We start from the raw sequence: 27351 nt of genomic DNA on the forward strand, positions 1-27351 counted from the left end.
AACACCTTTCCTGATACACAGTCTTGTGCACTAGAATTCCTGAGCCTTTCAGGGTACCAGGCACTATGAAAAGCCAATATAACCAGGCTGATATCCAAAACATAGCCAGGCAAGAAAGCATGTTTCCCCTCCACCTCACGAAAATCACAGTCGCTCCAGGGAAGCAATCATGAAGGTGACTCTTTGAGGCAGGACTCCTACCTTAGCTGCTCTGGCTGGCTTGCCAGTTAGACGCCCTTTAAGAAAGCAGCTTTCCTATATAAACCAAGCTCCAACCAACTGCTACTGCCTTGAAGCTGAGGTAGCTGCCTTCCTAACTCATACCTTCCGAATGTGGGTTCTTCATTTGGACTTCAAGGTTGAAATACAGTCGGGAGACTAAATGGTAACACATATCCTCACTGTGCCCTTGAGCAAACTGCAGTGGCCAGCAAGCCATGGGAACTCTGAGCTTCCGGGATTGCAGACTGACTGTACCTGCTTCTCAACAAACTCAAATGTCATTTCCTGCTTTCCTTTTGTCACAGACGACTGTCAAGGACACATCTGAGCTTCAAGTTTTCATTCCTCTGGGTTATAAACCTATATATTTAACTTGAAAATGAAATAAAATAACCTAAGTGGCTAAACTCTTTCCACCAATAGGCCTATCTAATCCTTAGAGTCATCTACTTCATATTCAATCAAAAAAGAGCAAGGTTGTGAAGATAGGCTATAGAGGGGAAAGCCATATTAATTCAGGTTCAAGTGCAAAGAGAGAGCCCCCAAGAAAACAACTGAAAGGAGTGAAAGCATTTGTTGTTGTTGTTGTTGTTGTTGTTGTTGTTGTTGTTGTTGTTGTTGTTCAATTGTTTTGCAGAGCTGGGAATTCATCGTAGGAAAAGAGACTGACTGGGAAAAGGGGCACTGTGACTGTAAGTCCCAAAAACGTCAAATGGTCACAGGGATATAAAGTGGCTTCCTTCTTCATCAGCTGGCTCTTGTCATCTGTGAGCTGCTCAGAAGCTCACAGACATTTCCCCGTCAGGAGCTAATTCTCAGGAAACCGAGACTTGCTCCTTTGCCCCTCACATGTCTACCTGGCATGAAAAGAATCTAGACTGTACTGGTTCAAACAGCGTTTAATATTCTGAAATCATAATTTAAGCCATAGATTCTGTTTCCTTCAAGTGATTGCTGTCTGGGGATCCTCATAGCAGCCTTGGGTTTGGAGACGCTCAGATCTGTCCCTGGCTGTCAGAGGCTTGTTTAAGTGACCTGAAGCAAAGGAGTTAAGCATCCCTGGGACTCAAAATCTTCATCTCTAAAGGAGGGATAAAATACCAGCCACCTGTTGTGAAGATCCGGGAGCTAATGTGTCTCCAAAGCTTTCAAATCTCTGGCTCTAAGCATTTTGCTATCAACATATTAAGAACAAAGGCACATCCCCATTTCTTTCACCCAAATGCTGCATTGAAAAGAAGGGTGAAAGAAATGCACACACACACACACACACACACTCACACACACACACACTTGTGTGCGCGCACGCACACACGCACACACACACACGCACACTATTTGAATTCAAAAAGACTTGAAGGTTATTTTGTATTAGTTTGAATTTCAAACTGTTTTTCTCTGTTGTACTCTTGGCACTGCCATTTTTTAAGTACAGCACTTCATTTGCATAGTAATTACAAAGTTTAACAAATAGCATTAATGTCTGAAAGAAAGAGGTACACTCCATTTAAATTACTGACAGTATTACATTACACATTTTTAACTGCAAGTTGAAAAAAAAAAAGCGAGCTACTGCATCCTAATGTGCCTTACAGATTCCCAGTGCTCAGCAATATTTGTGCTTTAAGAAGGTAAAATCTCTTCCTGTGCTCTTTAGCGACTTCTAAAACCCTATTCATAAATACTGATTAGGCACTATTTCACCATAGGACAGAGTGCTGCTGGCACAACTCCCTACTCAGAGCCAAATTGGAAACGTTAGTACAGTAAATTAGGCCAAACGCTCTAGCTGTACTGTACACGAAAGATCATCTTTAATAAATAGATGCTAATGTGGCACTTGGATCGCTTAGAGCTCTAAATGTCAGCCCTTTGTCTTGATTCCCAGAAGTTAAGAAACAAAAGACATTTCTGCATTGTGTGTTATTTCAATGCAAATACAAAGAATAAAGAGCAAACGTGAAACATAAGATTTGTTTTGAGTGTTGCATTGGAACAGAGTGTGAAGAAGGGGAAGTCTCCGCAGCAGCATCCTTATGACAATGTGGGGAAGGCATTGGCCTACGCAATAAGTTAGACTACCGCTTTCTCTCAGCACAAACATTATCTCAATACAAACATTAAAAAGACTATGGAATGAATTGAGGCATGTAACAAAGATTTCTCCACTTTTTCTAACCCACCTACCTACCTGATGTTTCCTTCAAAGTATTTGGAATGACATGATTTGTGTATTCCTCCTCTGAAGTAACCTATATGCATATTCACTAGCCACATTTACTCATGTTTTGTTCAAGAATAAAGAATATCATATTCTCTTTCAGGTAAGAGTTGTACTTTTTTGCATAAATATTCTTTCTTTCCGGTTTTGTTATTGGACAAAAGCTCTTATGTGGTGGAGTGGAGTAGGCAGAGTGAAGAAAGGGAGAAAGAGCTAAAGACAAAGGCATGGAGCATATGAATGAACTGAACAAATTGAGCTAAAAATATACATTCAGATTAGAAAATTCATTCAAATAGAGAAATATTTTTCTTTTTATTATTATGTGTGTCCTAAGATAAAACAGCCTACTCTCAATTACAGAACTTTTCATTGGGCTATATATTAATATGAGTTTCAAAGAAAAAAAAAACTAAACATGGATGATACAAAGTAAATAATATAAAGAACATTTGTCCTGGCTTGGTTGCTTCTTCAAACATCTTAATTCATGTACTGATCTCCATAAAGGCTAGCCTGGTTGTAATAATATCAATGAACAGGTAGGATCAATTAACACCCTTACTAATATAGGAAGCCACTGTAAGCTTCACATATTAATGAATCCAAATTTTATTCATCATTTTAGGTTGAAACATATATCTTCTCTGAATTATTTATCACTGTTTAAGTTAAAAATTAGAATATTCATCAGCTCTCTGTGCTGTCTCTATTTTTGCCAACAAGACACAAGATAGTCATCATTTTTTCTTTTTTTTCTTTATTAATTTATTCTTGTTACATCTCAATGGCTATCCCATCCCTTGTATCCTCCCATTCTTCCCTCCCTCCTCTTTTCCCCTTATTCCCCTCCCCTATGACTGTTCCTGAGGGGGATTACCTCCCCCTGTATATGCTCATAGGGTATCAAGTCTCTTCTTGGTAACCTGCTGTCCTTCCTCTGAGTGCCACCAGGTCTCCCCCTCCAGGGGACATGGTCAAAGGTGAGGCACCAGAGTATGTGAGAAAGTAATATCCCACTCTCCACTCTACTGTGGAGAATGTTCTGTCCATTGGCTAGATCTGGGTAGGGGTTTAAGGTTTACCGCCTGTATTGTCCTTGGCTGGTGCCTTAGTTAGAGCAGGACCCCTGGGCCCAAATCTGCCTATCATAATGTTCTACTTGTAGGTTTCTAGGACCCTCTGGATCCTTCTACTTTGCCATTCTCCCATGCTTCTCTCATCTAGAGTCCCACTAGAATGTCTTCCCTCTGTCTCAGTTTCCTGGTAAGTGAAGGCTTTCATGGGACATGCCCCTTGGGCTAATATGCAGATATAAGTGAGTATATACCATTTGAGTCTTTCTGCTTCTGGGTTAACTCACTCATTATGATCATTTCTAGCTCAATCCATTTATCCACAAATTTTGGGAATTCCTTACAAGAGAGATAAGAAATATCTCCATAAGATTGACCTGTCTATGGGGAAATACATGAGCATTTTTTGATTGATAATTGGTGGATCAAGGTCCATCCCCATTTGGAAAGTGTCACTCCTAGACAGGTGGATAAGAAACAAACCATGAGAAACATTCTACAAGGCAGTATTCTTCTGTGGCTTCTGCTTCCTGTCGGGTCCTGTATCTGGGTTCCTACTTTGAATCACTGCCTTGGCGTCCCTAGATAGACTGGGACAGAGCACAATATACCAGCCAAACAATCCCTTTGTTCTCCAAGTCGCTTTTAGTCATGATATTTTAGCACAGTGGAAACATGACCAAGACAATATTCTTGGTCTTTAATTTTCCACACATACAATGACATTTCAGTATTTTTGTTGTTTTTGTCTTTGTGTTCTACCACTGTATCACGGTTTGAAAATCTCAGAAGGTATTTTCTTTATAACAAATTTTATTTTCTAAAATCTCAAAAATACAATAGTGTATCCTCTGTCAAAGTCATGATGTTTTCACACGAAATTGAGCATTGTATGTTAGATTTGTGTACTGATCCAGGCATGGCTGGATGATGGAATGAATGTTAGACAAACTCCCTGTTAGGCAGAGAGATGAAGAGAGGAGCTGTGACTAACTAATGAAGGAGGCCAACTTCCAAGATGGCCAGACTCCCAAGATGGCCAGCGTCTTTCTCAGCCTTCTGATATGAGGAATGTGAGCAGTAGCTTAAAACAAGGTACTTGTCAGTTTTTTCTCCTGTCCACAGGCCCCTACCTATCCTATTGGGCTGTCTCAACAAGTTCCAGGCCAGATCAGAACACATTACCCAACATATTATGGGCCAATCAACCATGTATCTTTTTTTAACCTGATAAAATATAGAATGGGGGAGGAAAACTCTCCAGACACTTTAAAAAACACACATTTCCAAGAGAAACTGGATTTTTTTTCAGCTTTCTAAGTCTTCACTCTGCTTTGCAAAGACTCTTTCTCTGTGTGAGGTGTATGTTTCTCACCCCTAGGATAGGCTCTTTTCCAACTACCGGTTCTGTGTTCTCCTGTTTACAGGGTTTGAGATTTTCCGCTCCATGTGCCGGGCTCCAGCTTGTCCCTGCCTTTTAATACTTTAACTGGCAGAGAGAGAGAGAACTCGCATAAGACAGGTAGACTGTATCACCAGGGAGACACCTGCGATAAGGATTTCAGCATTCTGCCCAGTTACGTCTCTGTTATACCCAACAAAGCCTTTGAACTTGATCGAATCAAAATAAAACTCTAGTAAGAGCTGTGCTTTAAAATTGCTTTTGATCTCTCTACTGTGGTCTAGACACTGTCTCTGTCTTCTCAAAGATTTATTTCCAATCCTTACCATAGCCAAACCAATAATCTTAATTTAATATGAGATTCTCAACCTCATTCACTCACATAGAGAACAGGAGCTATCGTGTATGTTGGGCTCAAGCACTTTTGTGTCTCCCTGTAATGTTCTGTGTTACAATGATGAATGGCAGATACTTTAGTATCATTGATTGCTTGCAAGCCATCAACATCCGCTTACAGAGTATTTCTTCAGACATAAGTCAGAGAGTATTTTTGAATATCAAAATGAAAATAAGTTCTACAGTCCTTTGTAGGTCAAATAGATACAGATAGTCACAAGATTAATTTTGCTTTATTTCAGCTGTTATTTTTTCATTGCACATGCCACAGAAAAAAAAAAAGAACAGAATGACCATTTCATTTGTGACTACTGGAAATGATCACATGTATTACGTCGGAGATTTGAAACAAAGGATGCCAAGGAAGCACACAGATGGAAGAATGATATGCAGCTTGTATATCTTCAGATGTGCATTCAGGTCAGGAAAACAAGACGAGGGAATCACATAGACGTAAAGAAAATGAAATATATTCCAGGTCCTGCTGAGATGGCATAGGGTGGTATGTACTGATTGCAGGCAAGGCCTCCAGAAAGGCAAAGTTAGCTGCAAGAGAGTCTACGACCTTCAAGGCAATGCCATGGGCATAACACATATCTCCTGAGAGAATGAAGAGGCAGGGCTCCAGAGAGTCCAAGGATGGTGTTACGGGGCTCTCATGATGCTCCAGTGTGAAAGGTCACTAGAAACGTAAACTCCATACAGGGCTTCAGGGATAGACAGCATCTTCAAGTAGTCCTCAAATTGCTGAAAACGGGCAAAATCAAATTTTAATTTGGGATTGGGATAATGAGTAGTTCTAAAAAAAAATTCAGAAAACTATGACATCATATTCAAATGATCTATATTGGTTTTCAATATAGCTGATGATATTTATAAAAAGATTAGAGATTTTTCAAAAGATGTTCTTATGTTCTTATGTTGTATCAATATATTTGATTAATTTCTACAAGCCTCAACTTGGAAATTTACAAGCATTTGAAAGCAAGTGGCATTCAGTGAGCATTCATCCAACAAACAGAACTGAATACCCGTCTATGCTTAGTGAACACTGTGGACTGCTTAATTCATGTTGATTATTCCAATATTCAACATAGTTTCTTTCTTTCCAGAACACTAATTATTTCATGTTTTTATATCATCTCCATCTGTATGAAATGCATTGACCAAAATGATTGTGGTGTCTCCTTTAGTCCAAGGTTATTCCTGTGATTTAAGTTAACAACAGAGTTAAGATACAGACTTATCTCCCTTTCTCACACCCACAGAAAGAAAGATGTCATTTTTGCTTTGCTTTGCTGTGTGTGTGTGTGTGTGTGTGTGTGTGTGTGTGTGTGTGTGTGTGTGTGTTTATCTTTATGTCTACAATCACAAGCAGCTCCCTTTCTTAGAGAAAAAGAGCAAATAACTTCATTAATCTAAATGTGACTTCAAGTACTGTTGCAAGTGCGAGATGAATCTGCTTCATCACATGGCTCTGCCACAACTAGCAAAGTATGTGCACATAAAAGAAAACCAGCAGTTATGAGAATGTGACATCATATATCCACCTTGCTTCCATTGGTTACCTTTTATGTTTAGTCTGAAACTCATATATAAATATGTATTACAAGATACTATATATATAAATATATGAAAAATGACATAATCCTAAACATTAGGATGCTTAACAGCCTGGGCAGCTATTACTACCCTACATTCACTTTCCTAGTTCAGAAAGAGCATGGAAGAAAGCAAAACACAATGTTAAGTTTGAACATTGCTTGTCCAGTTTCTAATATGAAATGCACATTCAGTCACTTGTAAAAACAACACCAACAATGAATATGTCAGCCACTTTGTGTGGGCATCACATCCTCTCCCCTAGATCTGTAAGAGGTGATCATTTCAGAGGAAAACATATTATTACCCTTGGGGAGTGCCATTGTGAAATACATAAAGAAATTGTTTAGAAATTATGTATGATTTAGGTTTCATTTATAACTTAAGTGTAATAAAAACCTTACAAAAATATATGTACACCAATTGTCATGAACCACAGTACTTATAAGCTTTGGTTGGAGAAAACATTATAAATCACTAGGTAATCATGCAAGAAATTAACATGAATACAGGAAAAATTAGTCATTAGTTACACATTTTGGGGCCTCTTACTACATGACCAGCACACTCCTAGACACCTGCTCTAGGACTAAAATTAGATAAAACACCTAGAAGATGGTTTGTTTAGGAAACAACTAAATTCAAATTGTTACAGGGAAGGGTGGTTCTACTGCAGGGCATGCTAGGCTGGCAAAGGGGATAAGTATTATTTTGTGTCTTTCTTAATACTTCTATGTTTTCTGTAGATGATGGTTGTTAAATACCACAATAGCATTTGAACTTCTGAAAACATAATCTCTATTAACATATCTCTATTATGGATAATAGCAGGTAACAGGCTTTGAATTTTACTGTTTGGTTACATTACAAATGAAGAACCAAGCCAATAGGAATTTTAAAATGAGAAACTTTAGACAGTTTCAATCCAGACTCACCAAAATGTCCGAGAAACTGGTGATGCTTAGACTCTTCTGTATTTTGCTTTACCATCATAAGCTAGAAGTCTTTCTGTTATGATATCAAATAGTTGTTTTATTTACATGTTTTGCATCTGTGTTCTAAACATAGGAAAGAGGAAGGAAAGAAAAGAGGGGGAAAGAAATACACAAAGGATGGGAGATAGAAAGAGACAGAAAAATAATATAGGTAGAGAAAAACAGAAGAAAAGAAAACTAGCATATCACTTCATTTTGAAGAATACCCTCCCAAACTCATACCTTTTCTTTGTTTTTAATTTTTTATATATACATATATATTATGATGCATATATACAATAGACTACCTATAGCAAGACCCATGACAGAATCAGGAATTATATAAATGTTACATTCTTAGTTTTTGGCTGTTTGTATTTTAACAGCCTTGAAAAAAACATCTTTCCTATTTTGGTGAATCTAAATTTCTGAATGTAAATCAATCTCTATCAGGTATTGTCATTATCAACTTAAAACACCTATCTAGACCTAAAAACAACTCTTACCTTTTCTGATTCGATTTTATTATCAACAAAATTGGCCTCAAGAATATGGTTTCATTTGTGTTAAAGAAGCTGGAAGGTATAGCTGTTTTTTTCTGCAATGCCTTATTCTTAGCCCAAATTTAGAATGTCTGTGGCTGGTACAGAGAACAAACAAACAAACAAACAAAAACATTAATATCAGGGAAACTGATGCCAGAGGTCATTATCACACCTGAGCTCTGAGTTACTGAGTATCAGGTCTCAATATTTAAAACCTGCAAAGAGGAGGGAAGCAGAAATGAAAAGATGTGTAAAGAGCATGAAATGGAATCTGTAGCATTATAATGAGCCACATTATCTCTAGTTTCTTAAGTAGGAATTTATTTTATACTAATAACAGAGTTAATGTCTTACCCCAAGAGAATTAGTCAACAAAATGCTACAGATTGGGTGACTTGCAAACAAGTGTGTTTCTCACATTTTCTACACTGGGACACCCAGAACGAGGCCACTTGTGAATATGTGTCTATCAAGGTCTCCCGTCCTTTTGATGGCTGTCTTATTGTTATAACATCAATGGTGGAAATGGAACAAAGAAACTGATACTTTTATTATAAGGCTATTCATCTCACTAAAAGCTTCTCTACTCTTGGGCTCTAACCATTGGTTGGGCATTGGAGGTAAGGATTTCAACAAGGAAATCTGAGGGGATCCAAATTATTACATATGTAGGTCACAGAGATTCCAAAGGCCAGTGGAAGGGTGAAGTATAGTTGATATCACGCAGATTGTATTTTCTGACAGTAATTCTTATTCTGCATTTGGTTTTTATAAAAGACAATAAACCATAATACATATAATCTTTAATATAGAAAAATACTGTCTGGGCTGTTGAAATCATTTGTCCTTCAACCCTGGAAACAGATCTAGGAAACACATATTTTGTACTTAAGTGCTGCCCTTTCTTGTTGACCCTTCTGCCATACAAGCAGAGGTTACTCATCACTTGAACTGGCTTGGTTTTCTTCTGGAGAGGAATGTTAACAGTGTTCTGTAAGGTCTGGCCTCTCCAGTTTCGCATCCTCTATGGTGATGGTCCTTTCAGAACACCATCCTGGTGAGCCAGCCAAGGGCAGGCGATTGTGGAAGAGCTTTTTGTCATTTCTCTGTTAGAGTTATCAAAACCAGAGAAGCACAGGGCAGGCCGAGGCAGGGGACCCCTCTTGTCAGGAGGGGTCAACAAGTGCAAAGCACTGCCCCCTCGTCCCTCACCTCCTCAGTAGTCCTCACTGGCTCCATTTTTCCAGATCGTCATTCATGGAACACTGAGAGAAGGAAACTTGGGGAATGCAAGAATGGTGATGTACCACTATGTTCGGTGGTAAAACTCTAGATACCGAAGGATAAGCGCATGTGACACAGGAGAGACTCCAAAACATTCACACTCAAACCCACAACTGCAATGTTGGTGACCAGGAACTGGAGAGTGAGAGGAAGAAGTATGACATTTTGAGAAAAGTAGAAAACCACACTTAAATAGGAGAATCAAATTCAAGAGATTTATTGTACAACCTGGTGACTAGTAAAGTTGTATTATATACTTGAACATCCTAATAATAGATTTTGAGTATTCTCATCACAAGTAATATACAAGAAGCATATATTAAATAGTTTGAGTTGACTTCTCAACACACACACAATATTTACACATTATGTTGAACACCTCAAATATACATACTTTTTCCTTTATTTATTTAATTTATTCATCCCTCTTCTGCCCTATTATCCTTCCCTACACCCCTAAAGAGGCATTCCTTCCCCCTGTCCGACGACAGCCTATCGGGTCTCATCTGGATAGCCTGCGTCCTTTTCCTCCTGCAGAACAGATTTAAACAAACAAACAAAAAAAAAAAGTAGAAAAGTACAATCCAAAGCTAAAACATTAAAAATTTAAAAATATGGAAGGAAGTTTGGGAGGATCGGTTAAACAAATCATCCCATTAGATCTCACTGGCAAACACAGCACAACTGACTGACTTTCAGTGCTGGAAATTGATGTGGTTACCTGATTTCAGAGGCAACGTTTCTGGAGTGCCTTAGTTACTTTTCTATTGAAGAGATACCATGACCAAGGCAACTTATAGAGAAAGAGAGTTTATTGTGGCTTGTTTACAGTTTAAAAGAGTTCGAGTCTATTGTCATTATAATTATAACGGGTAAATAATGGGTAATATGACGACAGGCAGGCATGGTGTTGAAGCAGGAGACTAGAGCTCAAACCCTTATCCCCAAGGACCTGCCAAAGAGAGCCAACTTGGGCTTTTAATACCTCAGTGTTCACAGAATAAAACACCTCCTCCAACAAGGCTATACCTCCTCCCCATTACAAAACAGTTCCTCCTATTTTGGACCATGCATTGGCACATACAAGATTATGGGGTCATGCCCCATCAAGCCACCACATGGAGTAAAAGCTTTTCTCTCAAGAAGCTGAGGGAACTTAATGCACTTCACAGTTTTCCTGAATACATTAGTGAAATCTGAGGCTGTGACTTGGTAAAACTGCTATGTCAAATGCTCAAGTCCTTGAGTTCAATCCTCGGCACAACATAAACTTAAGGTTAAGGAAAAAGCCAATTCCTTAAAGAAAATGTTATCACATTAAACATAAAATTAAAATATTTAATAAGTATATATCTATGAAATAAATTAACTATCCATGCCCAAAATAAAAATTTATCCAGATAGTTTCATTGGGATTAGTAACAAATGTATAATAAGTGTTATTATAAATGCTACTTTTTGCAGAAAATATAGGAAGAGGGGATTATTGAACTTTCTTCATAGCAAACTAAAAACAAGATCACAATAAAGCCATAATAAAAAGCTAAAGAAATAAATCATGGAAGAAAAATAACTCTAACAATTAACAGCTGTTTAACTCAGAAAAGTAACATTAGAAATAAAATCCATCAGTTTAGTAAAGAACACAGCACCCCAGCTATCCTTGCTACCGGTAAAATCCAGAAGATTTCCTTTTGAAATCAAAATGGACACTAAAACTATGTGTTCTTCACATTTTTATTAATCCTAATGCTAGAGTTTATTGGTCATATAATAAGCCAAGAATATTAGAAACTATTGTCAGTTATTATATTGTTATCCTTCACAACTTAACCATAAAACCCTCTTATTGAAAAGCCGGGCGTGGTGGCACACACCTGTAATCCCAGCACTCGGGAGGCAGAGGCAGGTAGATCACTGTGAGTTCAAGGCCAGCCTGGTCTACAAAGTGAGTCTAGGACAGCCAAGGCTAACACAGAGAGACCTTGTCTCGAAAAACCAAAAAAACAAAAACAAAAAACAAAAAACAAAAAACACCTCTTATTGAGACATTGTATACTCCAGTCACAAACCGTGGAGACATCAAGCTAGTGTGCACCTGCAAGCTTCATCCTTACCGGCTAGTTGTTACAGCGCTGGAAGGTAATATGATGCTACCAGAGAGGAGGAAGAATAATCAGTCCTATCCACTTTTGAAACCTGCCAGACACAATGATGAGCAAGCTGGGAAGACATGCCAGGGTACCATGGCGTCACAAACACCAGGAGTAGCCAATAACTTTTGGGTTGGATTTAAGTTTCAGTCCACTGGATGAAACCCATACTTGGCACAATCATTAAGCCAATAACTGACCAGTCATTGTCATAGGCCCTGGGAGAGAAAGTACTGCTATTATTTGGTTAAATGTATGTGGTATCATTGTTATGCCCATAATGCATCTCTCAGCTCTTTGGCAGTAAATGGTGATTAACACAGAAACCAGTAGCTATTCAAAGAGCAGAGAGTAAGAGATGATATAGTGGCTGGACTCTAAATGGGATTTAAATTGTAAGTATCATAACCTTCTTCCTACACCTAATAGTTTATTATAGAAAAGGAGGTAAGAGATTGCAGGAGCCAAGGCTGGAGATATGGCTAGTGGCTAAGAGGACTGGTTGTTTTTCCAGAGGTCTCGGTTCAATTTTTCAGAACTCACATGCTAGCTCCGCACCATCTGGGGCTCCAGTCCCGTTGAATCAGACACCCTCTTCTGACTGCTAGGCACTGTGTGCACAGGGTACACAGATACACATTCTGACAAAGAATCATACATATGAAACAAAAATAAATTCATTTGCCCAAAAAGAGGCAATGGATTACTAAATGGAAAGCATGTCTTTCAGATACAACAGAGCAATTACACATATAAAGTCACAGTGGTTATCACAGCACAAGCTCAAGAAAGGCAAAGTCAGCATAGAAGGGGGCCAGGGGAAACACCACAGCACATTGCTAGCTGAGGAGGTACTGGCAATAGATGCTGGGAGTGATACGTAAACGTGCAATTACGTTTAGCTGGCTACAGCACAGACACCAAATCACTTACACCAAAGAAAAGAAGCCTTAGGTTCACTTCCAAATATGTACATTAAGTGCCTTTGTTAATGACACTCCTTCAATACAAAACAACAAAAAACTGTAAACAGGTGTTTAAGCAAAATATGAATGTCACAACACATGCTGCCACTCAATAAAAGAGAAGTGAAGGACATACTGGGGAGTTATACACAGTAAAAAAAAAAAAAAAAACAACATATACTTAAAAAGTATTGTATTCTAGATGGTTCACTGTATTTATAATATATTATGGCCATTACAAAATTAGAAAATGGAGAACAGATTAAGAGCACATATTGATATTAAGATGAAGAAAGAAAAGTCATGAATGTAACTATGAAAGAGTTGTAACCTCACTGCTGAATTTCAGCTGAGTTTCTCCAGCTGCCCCTCCAACAACCCCACCACCACAGTAACATCTGCTGGCATCTCAGACACACCAACTGGCTGACCATGGGTCTGCTCCGCTGCTCACCTCAGAGCCAAGTTCTTCACACTCTTCACTCTCATGCTCTCCAGCCTGCTCAGTCCGTAGCTCGAATGTGCTGAGCACAGCCAATCACTGCTTGTAGTCATTATTCTTTTTTTTCTTCAGGCACTACATTAATCCAAGAAAATGCCACGTGTAAGATGAGCAACTCAACCCCAGCCCATTTCTCTTTTTGAAACAGACTTTGATAAAGAATAGGAGGAGTCAAGGTCAGAAAAGATGGAATTTTGATCAAAAAGAAAAAGTATAAGGGTAGAAATGTAAATACAGTACATACACATGCAATAAAAGTAAAAGTATTAGAAAGCACATGAAGTTTAAACTAAAATAAAAAGATTAAAGACATCACAATGACTTAAAGGGATCAAGTTCAAGGTGTATGAAGTCTTGGTAGATAACGTCCCTCACTCCTTATTGGCTGATGGAGGAATAGTGATTGTGAATCTCTTTTAGGCTCCATTTGGAAAGAAAATTGATTTAGCTTTCAATCCTGGCTCCCTACACATTTCTCCTTCTCTTTGTTGCCCTGGAATTGAAACTTTACAACATTTCTTCATTAGCAGTTAACCCTTGCCTCAGTGTTTTACAGAAAAGAAGACACATTCATATTTACACTACATATTCACCTACATACAGTATTTCATTTTAATTGCAGACCAAGGCAATCAAGAAATTCTTGTGTCTAGCTCCTAGTTTGGCTTCTCCATGTCATGCATTATCATAAAGGTTAGTTATTTTGTAAACAGTATAGCATGGTAGTTTGGTATTGTGAGTTATTCCTTTGAGAAAAATATAGAAGTTTAAGAAGCATGATGTTCAGAAGTGGGTAAGTCACAGTAATGCCCAAACCACATGATTTTTAGAAGGACTAAAAAAATTATGTTTAGCCGTGAGTCTCAGCATCTGTTTTGAACCGCCGCTGGGTGGAGCCTCTTAGAGGACAACTCCGATAGGCTCCTGTCTGCAAGCATAGCAGGGTATTCTTAATAGTACCAGGGGTTGGCTTTCTCTCATGAGGCGGGTCTTGATATGACTTAATGAGCTGAGGTGAATGGGAAGTGCTGTTCCCCTTTTCTGAGGAATAGTAGAGGGGGTTGAGGAAGAGAGATGAAGGCTTGGACTGGGAAGTGAGGAGGAATAGGGCTATGAACAGGATGTAAAGTGAATCAATCAATCAGTAAATAAAAAGTTTAAATTTCCTTAACGGTCAGCTGATCTCAGCCTCCCATCTGTAATGACTCTTCCACTTACAAGGCAATGCCTTCTTCACTAGGATTCGTAGTGCTTCATATCTCATGATGGTTCATTTTAAGTCAGTTTTCCTAGCATCAAGAAAGAAAAACACACAAAAGAACAATGCCTGAATTTCTGGTACCCCAGTGTTCACACTGCTATGGAAACTGTGCAGTACTTCACCTGATGAAGTATTCGAGTATTAAAGACAGTAGTATCGAACTAATTTTAATTTGTACATGCAGTCATCATAGAGGTCTAGTTTTCCTCCTCCCTTCCGCCCTCACTCTCTCTCTCCTCCCTTCCGCCCTCACTCTCTCTCTCTCCTCCCTTCTGCCCTCACTCTCTCTCTCCTCCCTTCCGCCCTCACTCTCTCTCTCCTCCCTTCTGCCCTCACTCTCTCTCTCTCCTCCCTTCCGCCCTCTCTCTCTCTCTCTCTCCTCCCTTCTGCCCTCACTCTCTCTCTCTCCTCCCTTCTGCCCTCACTCTCTCTCTCCTCCCTTCCGCCCTCACTCTCTCTCTCTCCTCCCTTCTGCCCTCACTCTCTCTCCTCCCTTCCGCCCTCACTCTCTCTCCTCCCTTCCGCCCTCACTCTCTCTCTCCTCCCTTCCGCCCTCACTCTCTCTCTCTCCTCCCTTCCGCCCTCACTCTCTCTCTCTCCTCCCTTCCGCCCTCACTCTCTCTCTCCTCCCTTCCGCCCTCACTCTCTCTCTCTCCTCCCTTCCGCCCTCACTCTCTCTCTCTCCTCCCTTCCGCCCTCACTCTCTCTCTCTCCTCCCTTCCGCCCTCACTCTCTCTCTCTCCTCCCTTCCGCCCTCACTCTCTCTCCTCCCTTCCGCCCTCACTCTCTCTCTCCTCTCTTCCGCCCTCACTCTCTCTCTCCTCCCTTCCGCCCTCACTCTCTCTCTCTCTCTCCTCCCTTCCGCCCTCACTCTCTCTCTCCTCCCTTCCGCCCTCACTCTCTCTCTCCTCCCTTCCGCCCTCACTCTCTCTCTCCTCCCTTCCGCCCTCACTCTCTCTCTCCTCCCTTCTGCCCTCACTCTCTCTCTCCTCCCTTCCACCCTCACTCTCTCCCTCCTCCCTTCCGCCCTCACTCTCTCTCTCTCTCCTCCCTTCCACCCTTACTCTCTCTCTCTCCTCCCTTCCGCCCTCACTCTCTCCCTCCTCCCTTCTGCCCTCACTCTCTCTCTTTCCTCCCTTCTGCCCTCACTCTCTCTCTCCTCCCTTCCGCCCTCACTCTCTCCCTCCTCCCTTCCGCCCTCACTCTCTCCCTCCTCTCTCCCTTCCACTGTCCCTCCCTTGTCTCTCTTCTCTTCATTTCAAATATGTCCCCCCTCAAGGGAGGACAGGTGCCAGATTGTTGCATGAAAAAGTGACAGCTTCATGCCACTTTTTCAACCTAGTAACTGGATTTCATATCTTAAAAACACGTTTTATGTGGCCTTTTATACTGCCATGCTACAAATACTACTATTAGACATAATGATATGGGGTTTTTGATTCATGTTTTATATATGATCCTCACTGTAAATTTTAAAAACTCAGTGCCACACTAGCACTCAGTGGACAACAAGGAAAGTGTCTAAGAGCAAATAAGTAGATGGCAGGTAAATGTTGCCAATGGGGCATGTATATATAGGGCCTGAGCAAGGTGATCCAGGAAAGACAGCCATAGATGGGAGAGCAGCTCATGGAAGCATGTCCCACCTTGCTTTGTGACACGCATTGCAGGCAAGGGCTGCAGGGACATCAGTATCCTGCATATCAGACATTTACCTTACAATTCATAGTAGTAGGAAATTTAAAGTTTTGGAGTAGCAATGAAATAATGTTATGGCTGGGGAGGCCACCACAACACGAGGAACTGTATTATAGGCTCACAGCATTAGGAAGGTTGAGAACCACTGGTCTACAGTGATGTAATCACTGCTAAGTTACCTATGGTTCAGTGGATAGCTTAGCAAAGGCCCTGCTTAAACTCAGTAGGTCTCAAAGCATATGTGAGTGCACATACATATGCACACAAACATATACAGAAACACACAAACACACACAATTGTATACAGATATATACACAAACAGACATGGACCCAAATATACACATATATACACACAAATACACACATGAAAACACACACAGAGGAATGCACATAAACTTAATACGGGGTGGGGAGAAGAGGGTGGTAATTTCATGGGAGAGTTGAGGGTGTGGGCATATGGTAGGAAGGGCAGAAGGGTAGACAGAGAAATTTATTGTATACACATAGAAATTACTAATGGATAACATAATTTAAATACTCAAATATTCTGTGGTTACCCATCTTTATTTTCATCTTGACTGTTTATGTATGCAGGAAAAGATATCACAGCTTATGATTCTAAAATATAAATTATATGAACTTTGTGGTACATTGTCAAAAGTGGAAAGGAAAAAACAAACAAACCATAGGTCTAGAAACGTCAAAAGTAGCTCTTTACAAAAACCAATAAAAATGTGGAAGAAAACTGAATAAAATTGATAAAAGAAAAACTGAAGCTATTTAAAGAAGCATTATACAGCTGTTGTTCCTTCCCATACTAAAATGTGATATTAACGATAACTACCAATCACTGCAGAGTCATTCAAGTGCATTAGCCATGGAGGAGAGTAATAAATTTAGCTCCAGCTTGTTTCTTGTATTGAGTTACTTACTAATGTTAGTGGCGGTGGAATTACTGTGATCAAATGAACACATTTATGTGCACCTGTGTAATTTAAGTGAGACATTAAATCACAAAAATGTAAACAACTGTGTGTGCTATTTGTCAGAAACTTCCAGGGAAAATTGTCAACCGGGACTTTATTGCTGCACTGAAAAATCAGTGTGTGCTGCTAGAACCAGTATCAGGCTCTCAATTTCCACAACAGACTCGACGCTCGGCTAAGATGTCTGGGCCCAGCGTTTGACTGGTAATGTTCTTATTATTGACTGGGCTCATGTAGCAAAAGAAACCTAACTCATTAAAGATCTTGGCCTGTTAAAATACATTTTGTTTTCTATTTTTCACATCAAAGCATTGCTCAGCCATGCATGATCTTGCATGGCCGTGATTTGGAGATGTACGAGGAAGGTTCTGAGGGTAGGCGTTCTCAGCTACATGGCTGTTAAATGCCAGCATAGCCTATGGGAGACTCTCAAAACAACCAAACAAGAACAAACTCTAATTTGTTCATCTCTATCAATGTTAGCAAATAGAAATAGAAGAACCATGCACATTTAACCATGCAAAGTGCAATAATTCTATGAGGTTCCTAACAAGTAAATGACAAGAGAAACAAAAATGGTGTATGTGTTAGACACGCAGCACAATGTGGAACTGTCGCATTTGAAGTGTTCAGAGACACAAGTTGCCAATTATGAAAAGAATAGATCTGGGATGAATTGTATGGAACTCAGAGGAATACAGTGAGATTTTTCTGAACTGTAGTTGACTATAATACTAACCAGTAACTATAAAACATTGGAAAATAAATTATTTAAATGTTCAGTATCCCAGAAACAAAGACTGGGTATGCAGCACATGGGAGTGGATGAATGCTGCATTTAGAAGATTACTTGTTTTACATTTAAAGTTGATCTTTAGAAAAGGTAGAAAAGGGCAACCAGGCAAGTTTCTGGAAAACAATTTGTGTCACTGATTTAACAGCTCAAAACAACAGGATTAAAATTTGAAATGAATTTAATTCAATCTTTTACTTTCCTTCTTTCTATAGTACACATTAGAATATAAAAGTAGATAAAAAAAGAGAAATTATATTTTGTGAAAGTTTGGAAATCAAAAAGAAATAGTTTAGTCAATTTGAAAGAAATAACTTCAGAAAAATCCTTTCAGAATAACTCAATACACAAATATAGTTAATTTTCAGAATCCAAGACATTAAAAGATATTATAGCCTAAGAAAAAGCAAGTAATTTTAGACATTGCTTACAATAACAGACTGTATTGTAATAAGTGTATATCTAAATGTAATTATCTACATGTTCTTAAAACTGTGTGTATTATTATTTTATAATTTATACTTTCTCATGAAATAAGAAGATTGTTCAGAGTACATAAAGCAGGAAGTGATTGTTATATTTTGAAAGTGGTTAGGACACAAAATTATAAGTTTTTTGTAATTTAGGGTATATAACAGAAATCACACCCAACGATAGACTCCAAATTCTCATACTGATTATCTTTTCACCTTTTGTTTCTATTTCTCATTATTTTCCAATAATTTATGAAAGAGTAATTTTCACTTCATAAGAAAGTTAATTAGAATGAGATGAATATTTATACAAAATGTTTTGCTTATTTATTTTCTTTCAGACTCGGAGGCTGGACCAAGACCTCAGGTACATAACATAAAGGTCCAACAGCTATGCTACCTCTCCATAAAATTTATAAAATCTGATCAAAATATATCTGAATAAAAGCCATAAAATAAATTTGCTGTATCAAAGGAATAAAAATGTTAAACATAAGATATGTAAAACAATTTTTATTTAATTTATTATAATTTATTCATGTTGTTATCCACTTGCTTGTATCTTTCTGTTCCCACCCTCCCTCTCTTTTCCTCCCTATTCCCCTCACCTACACCTCTGTCAGTAGAGGACCTCCTACCCCAGTGTATGACCACAGCCCATCAGGTCTCGTGCAAATAGACTTCTTCTGTTCCCCTTCTTCTGTCTCCCTGCCAGGCCTCCCCACCACAGGGAAGTGGTCAGACCAGGGGCACCAGAGTTCATGTCAGAGGCAGTGCCCACTCCCCACCAACCATGGAGAATGAGTTTTTCCATTGACTAGATCTGAACCAGGGGTCTAGGTTTAGTGCATGCATTGTCCTTGGTTAATGCAACAGTTTGTGCTGGTGCCCAGGATCCAGATCTGCAGGCTTTGATGGTTTCCTTGTGATGCTCCTGAGCCCTCTGTGTCCTCCCATCCTGCCCCCTTTCTTGTACACTGCTCTCTGTGCTCCACCAGAGCCCTGCTGTGAGTCTCAGCATCTGTACCTAGCCTAGGCTGGGTGGAGTCTCTCAGAGGACAGCTATGTTGGGCTAATATCCACTTATTTTTTTTGGGGGGGGGAAGGAAAGGTTTTATTTGGCTTACATATCCCAGGTTACAGTCCATTGATGGAAGCCAAGACAAGAACTCAAGGCAGGAACCTCTAGGCAGGAACTGAAGTAGAGGCCTTGTTGGAACCCTGCATGCTGACCTGCCCTCCATGGCTGGCTCAGCTTCTTTTTTGTTTTTTTTTAATTTTTTAATTTTATTTTTTATTATTTTTTTCCTTTATTAATTTATTCTTGTTACATCTCAATGGTTATCCACTTATAAGTGAGAATAAGCTATGTGTGTCTTTCTGGGTCTGGGTTACTGCACTCAGGATAATCATTTCTTGTTCCATCCACTTGCCTGCAAATTTGAAGATTTCCTTGGATTTAGTTGCTGATATATCAGATATAGATGGATAGAGATAGATAGATAGATAGATAGATAGATAGATAGATAGATAGATAGATAGATACATAGATAGATATTTTAAAATATTTAGTCTTGAAATATACATCATGCTTGAAAATGTTTAAGCAAACATTCCCTTTTATTTACTACTCACGGAGATTAAAACTGAAACAACTTCTTGGGATATAATTTGACAGTAATACACATAACTTCACAATCTCAGTAAATGTCAAGGAAAGTTTGAAATTTTTGGACCAAGATTTAATTGTGACAGCATTCATTTTTACATATTTTGCTTCTTTTTAGTTAAAAATTAAAATGCAACTAGTGTCAGATCCAATGATGTATTATCAAAAGAATGAAAATTATATTTTCATCGAAAATGATACTTTTAGGTGTCTTTCAGGTCTGTTTTTTAATGGTGTCATTTAACCCCAGAATTTTTCTATTTAGTTTTTGTCTAGAGGTCTAGTCTATCACTGGCAACGTGATATTAACATCACCTACTATCACTATGTTAGAATCAATTTGTGATTTTAAAAGTAGAAATGGTTCCTTTATGAAATTGGGTGTCATTATTTTTGAGGTAAAAATGCTTAGGACTGTAATATCTCTGGTGGACTTTTCCTTTAGTGAGTTTGCAGTGTCACTCCTCTTCTACTCTGTTTTTTTTTTTTTTTTTTTTTTTTTTTTTTTTTTTTTTTGGTTAGATTATATTGTCTCAGATATTAAAGTGGCTATCCTTGCTTGCTTCTGGTTTGGTTTTTTTTTTGGGGGGGCGGGAATACTTTTATCCATCTTTTACTCTAAGGTAATATCTGCTGTTGCTTGTGACACCATGTTTCTTGACTGCAAGGGAAAGATGTTTACAATCCAATCTTTTAAATTTGTATCTACTATTAGAGATATTATTAAACAATGCATATTAAATTTTGGCATTTTGTTGTGGGGGCACTTTTCCCTCTCTGAATTAACTGTTCCAGGAATATTTATTTCTTTTCTCTGTTTTTATGTATACAGTTAGCTTTTTTTCTTCAAACTGAAGTTTTCCTTTTATTTCTGTAGGGCAGACAGAAATTGCTTAAATTTGTTTTTACTGTAGAATGCTTTTCTCCTCCATTTGTTGACTGTGGTTGATAGTTTTTCTAGGTATAGTAGCCTGACCTGGCACCTGACATCTCTTAGAGTTTCTAGAACATCTGTTCAGGCTCTTCTTGTTTACACGGTATCTTGAAATAGCAAGTGTTACTCTAATGTGCCTGCCATATATGTGACTTTCTCTTTTTTCTTTGCAGCTTTTAATCTATTTCCTTTGCTCTGTACATTTGGTGTTTCAATTATTATGTGTCTTGGGGAATGTCATTTCTTTTCCTGTCTAATGAATGTCCTGTATGACCCTTGCATATGTATAGGCATCTCTTTGTTTTGATTAAGAAAAATTCATTTGTTGATGGTGTTAAAAATATTTCTGTGAGTTTGACCCATGTTTCTTTTTCTTTTATACCTATTATTTATAAGCTTAGTATTTGTCATAGTGTTTCATATTTCTTAAAATTTTTGTGCACAGATTTGTTTTTAAATTTTGTGTGTTTGTATCTTAATTTTGATTAAGCTATCCATTTCCTCTACTTTATCTTCAAGATATGAAATTCTCTATTTTATATTTTTTTTAGTTTGTTGATCAGTCTTACCTGTGGACTCTCTGTTTGATTTTCTGAGATTTTCATTTCAAAATTTATTTCAGTTTGACTTTTTTAGTCATCCTATATTTTTGTTGTTGTTAAATTCTTTTTTGTATTGCTTTATTATTTTACCCAACTGTGTGCTCATGGGCTTCGTTGAGACATTTACTCATATCTACTTTGAAGTCCTTGAAGGTATTCATAATTGCTTCTTTGAAGTTCTTGTCCTGTGCTTCATCTTAATTGGTTTTCTGGGACATATTACAACACAATTTTGGTTTCCCGAAGAGGCATATTTTGTGAGTTGTGTATGCTTGTGTTTGTAGCTAGGAATCTTCAATTATAATATTTGTAGTGTTTCTTACATTTCTTTTTATCTTTTCCTTTTATACTTTTTATTATATATTTTATATATACATTTACATTATTACACATAAATAAATGTAACTCTATATAGAAGGAAGACCCAGGAATTATATAAATGTAAAATTCATAGTGATTTGGCTTTTTTGTATTTGGCAAAGTTGTTGAAGGAAATATCTTTCCTATCTTTGTGAGTCTAATATTCTGAATGAAAATCAGTATCATATCTCATCTCTATTAACTTAAAACATCTATCTAGACCTAAAAACATCTTAACCCCTAAGCAACTAAGTTTAATTGTAAGACTAAACTCTCTGGTCTTCAACCCCATGAGAGACTTGAGAAGGAATAAGTTTTATTTACCTGAGTGAACTGGAAGTGTGGATTAGCAGCTTCCAAAATGAAAATATTACAGAGACAAGTTTTCTGCCTGAACAGTCACCCAAAACTTCCTATAATGATGGAGTATGCTCTCCAGCCTTTGGGCCCAATATATCTGACAGACATTTTAGCTGGGCAGGAACTTGCTTACCCTGTCTTGGAAGAGTTTGGCCATTGACTCTGCCTGCATCCAAGCTTGCACATTCTTAGACAGAATTATATCTGTGAAGAAATGGTGACATATTGCCCAGTGGCTGGTATGCCATATTTGAAGACATCTCCATAAGGAGGTTCTCTGATGCTCATCATCTTCTTTGAGGTACGCTGGCTGGGTGTGGCCAGGAGTTATCTTGTATTGTTGGCAAAAAATCTTTAATATAATAAAAATATCTTTAAATGCCATATTCTGTAGATTGCTGAGGTTTTTGAAGACCTTATCTAACTATTTTACCTTATATATCTACAGAATTATATCTATCTGTTAAACCTAGGATGTATATTCTAGTGATAAGAACAGACTAGTAATTGACATGACCATGATTTGATCAACTGATAAAAAGCTTCTATTACTTAATTTCCCTAAACAGTCTGCAATACCACTTTCAAGGTATTGGAAGTAAACCTTGTATTATAATTAAGTTGTATGGGTACAATATCTCATGTTAAAATAGAAATATTTATATAATTTGTGTGAAAATAATCAAATTTTTACTCTATACCAATGTATCAAAATTAAACTTATTTTTGCATCAATATTCGAAATTCTATACTACTGAATTAAAAATAACTATATTTGTGAGTAACAATTAAGGCATTAAATTGAGGAATAGATTCCATAATCTACTTTTTGTTCTATCATTTCTATATATTTCTATATCCCCCAATCTTTCTTTTCAACCCCTATCTCCATACCTATGAAAGAAAGAGAAGGGAAAAGAGAGACGTCCCTGAGTCCAGCTTCATCTCTGTGTATAAGACCAATAATAAATTATAACCAATTCCTGATGAATATAAGCATCTGTAGCCCAAGGGAGAAAACAAAAACCCAACCCCCAGTCAAATTGGGGCAAATAATACCTTTGTAAGGGACAAATAAAATTTGAGAAAATGGTTTAACAAGCCAAGAATAACATTTGTGGTCCAGCTTCTAAATCTTGAGAAATTCTAGGCTTAATAGGAATTCTATGTGGGACAGTCTGAAATGCTGGACCAATTGGAATCGGAAGCTTCCTTCAAAGCTGTCCTGGAAGCTGTCCTGTTCTGATGTGGAACAGCAACTGAAGCTCCTTGGGCTGGAACATGAAGGATGCATGATGTCAGCATCCAGCAGGCTGAGAGGAATGAATCCTGTCAGGTATGATTCAGAATCAGTGTCCAGTTCTTTTGTTCTGAAAACATAATTTCTCACCAGTATTACACAGTCCTAAAATTATAATTGTATGAGGTGTGCAGGATATGCTATATGCTATTGACATAGACCATATGGTCCATATTGTGCACAGACACTACTACTTCACTCTCTGGTGCTCACTTATGTCCTCATTGTGTATGTGTAAGATGTCAAGGTAAAGGTCCCCACAGGGTGGTTTAGAATAGAGGTCTAACATCTCCAAACAGAACACAGCCTTCCTTACCCAAACTTGTTGATTTTTTAAAGTAGATTGGGAAACCTTTGTTTTGCTATTTTCTATTGCTGGTACAAGGTAATATGATCCCAGTGTTTTTCTTGTCATTTCTGTGGACTCCAGGGCAAATTTTGTATCAATCAATCAATCAATAAATAAATAAAAATAAAGATCACACTGCCTTCTTTCTTCTTTGTGGGGAAAGAGAAGGAAAGCACTTGTAAATCAAATAGTATTTGTAAGTCTGGAAGTAAACAAGGTCTTAAGTACTCATAACCATTAAAAGGTTCTGTTATCACTAACAGTGTAAATTTATGTATAAAGTCAGTTTAAAAATACAGTACATGAGTCAGGCACAGTGGCATACGCCTGTAATCCCAGCACCTGAGGACGCAGAGGCAGGTGGATCTCTCTGAGTTGGAGGCAGGCCTAATCTACAATGCAAATCTAGGATAGACAAGGTTACATGAGCTGGAAGATGACTTAGTGGGTAAAAGCCCTGGCCATAGAAAGATGAGCAGCCTCACATCGACCCAGACCCATGAGTGAGCGAGGACAGTACACAGGTAACCTCAGCAGCCCTCCAACAACATGGCCGGCTGAGGCAGTGTTCTGAACACTCAGCAGCTCACTGGCTCTCTAGCCTGGTGCTAAGGACCAGCGAACAAAAAAGAGATCCTGTCTCAAACAACTGAAAGGAAAGGACCAACCCCTGAAATTGTCCTAAGACCTAGACACAAGTATACACACACACACACACACACACACACACACACACACACACACACACACGATAAAAATATTATTTGGACATGAATATTCATCAAAATAGGGACTGTTAAAAACTATAAACTCAAATAAAAATGTATCTAGAGAAGATTCTAAATTAAAGAAAACTATACATGCACAAGATAATATCAGAAGGCATTTAAATGAAAATTTAAAGTATATTTATTAATGTGTGAAAAGTTTATGTTATGTGTAAAACATATGTTGTTCATACTCCAAGCTTGAGCATAGTTATTTATTCACTAAAGACATAGAGACATACATATTAATTCAGTTTTCAATATTCTTGGTAGTCAAAATTAGGAAATGCTAAGCAATTATTTCCAGACAAATAAGTATCTCACTTCATGTAGATTATAATCTTAAATCCAAAAACAAGTAATTCTGGGAAAGTCTATTTTCTATATTTTACACTGAGAAAATGATATTCAGAAGTGTGAAATGGTTTCTGTGAGGTTGGCTCCCCAGAGAGGGCATTGGTCAGATCATACCCTGTCCTGCTGTCTAGCTGGCCCCAGGCTGAAGTTTCATATCCAACACTGTTTCACTCTCTACCTTTTCCAACCTCTGCCCATCCCCACAAGAGAATGAGGACTAGACAACCTTTTCCACCTCATCTGGAAGTTTTTATAACAACTGGCTCAAATGTTTCACTCTGCTCCTGTGTCTCAAAATTGCTTTAGAAGAGCCACTAGGGTTGACCGTGACAACAAAAGGAAGATTCATATGTAGACAAATTCACAGGGATGCAATCAACAAGCAACGGAAAATGTCAGTGTGTTTAGTCAGTAAACCAATCAATAAAATAATTGCCTTGAAATTTTTAAATATGCAAAATGTCAAAAGTGCTAAAGATATGAATAAGTGTGTTATAGAAATGAAAATAAACTAATAATAAAATAAAATTTCAACAGAACACCTAGTTATTCATACTTGTTTTTTTTCTGATAAACTAAAAAAACAGATTTTACTGTAATAGAGGTATTACAATTTTAAATGTTTTATATTTATAAGAATTAAATATGGTGACATAATGTAATATTCCCACTAGGCTATAGAATAATGGATATCATTCAGTTTGTAGCTAATGTGTGGGGGTATGCACGTGAGTGTGTGTGTTTGTGTGTGTGTGTGTGTGTGTGTGTGTGTGTGTGTGTGTGTATGTTTGTGTGTGTGTGTGTGTGATTCCTTATACACCCAGGAAATGTACAAGAAAATTTAAAAATTCAAACAGAGTATGCCAACAATGTATTTAATTTTTATTTTCATCTTCTAACCAGTGTATGGAAATTACTTCTTTTGGCAGAAGCAATTTCCTTTTTGGCCTGATCAAAGTAAAATAAAAATCCCTGTATGTTTAAATCCATTTTAAACTTCAAAGTACAGGACAGCCTTGGTGTTGGCTTCGTTCTTGCAAGCAGTTGGGTAAATTGACTATATAATGAGTCCTTGGCTGTCCCTAACCAAAACTTTGTTGGACAGGTTCATTTACAATCCTCAAACAGAATGACCTTCCATCTGGCTTAATGGCCCCTGGATTGTTGCAAATGTGACCTGACATTTCCTTATGGGTAAGTTATTAAATTATATCACAAAACACAATAACATAATTTGGTTTCAGAGCCTAAGTGAAAGTGATCACCCTGCAGATTAAGATGTAAAATTCCTTTACAAAATTAAGTTATTCATAATCTGATGCATACCCCCTTGTTTTGTCTGCCATGTAATAGAATTACTTTCCACAGCACAGAAGCTGCAAATATTGATGATGCTGACAGAACAAAAAACAGCATCTGAAGAGAGAGAAAGAACTTTCGAAGGCAGGTATCTGACTTTTGCTGTTATGTGTCTGCAGGGAAATCACCTGTGATTTCTGCTTTTATTCCCTAATGAATCGATCCATTAAGCAGTGTTTCTGTCTTTTCCCTAATAGTATTCGGCACACTTAACACTGTGAGCTGTGATTACTTAATTCATTCTGAAATGTGTGCCTTGAGATGACTGACACTAATATATTTTTAAATTGGGACTATCTTCTGGTTAGCTGCTTCTAGCTTTTTTGAGTTAGTGAAAACTGAACCAACATCTTATCTGTTACTCTGCCCGATTTTTAAATGATTACTTGTGCCATTTTAATAATCTGGATACGTTTCATAGACCAATAAAGTAAAAAAGAAGCAACACATATTTTACAACTATTTATATAAAATATAAAATGTCTCTGAGTCAGATATTTTGCGTTCAGGAGAGAAATACTGAAGGTAGGATCTGCCAGCGAGAAGAAGGAGAATTTCTATTATAATAAGGGCAGTCCTCCAGCATATTTCACAGTGAGGAAGTCTACGCTCCCATGTTTAGCTTTGCATTGGCATTGCCTCTCAGCCCCAAGCATCCCCCTTTGCTCTGCTCCCTCCCAGGTGCTGTCTATTTGTCACCCACAAGCTTATATTGAATACTTTGGTATTACAAGAAGCTT

The sequence above is a fragment of the Acomys minous genome (genome assembly GCF_964271855.1).
Source record: "Acomys minous genome assembly, chromosome: 1".
Lineage (NCBI taxonomy): Eukaryota > Metazoa > Chordata > Mammalia > Rodentia > Muridae > Acomys > Acomys minous.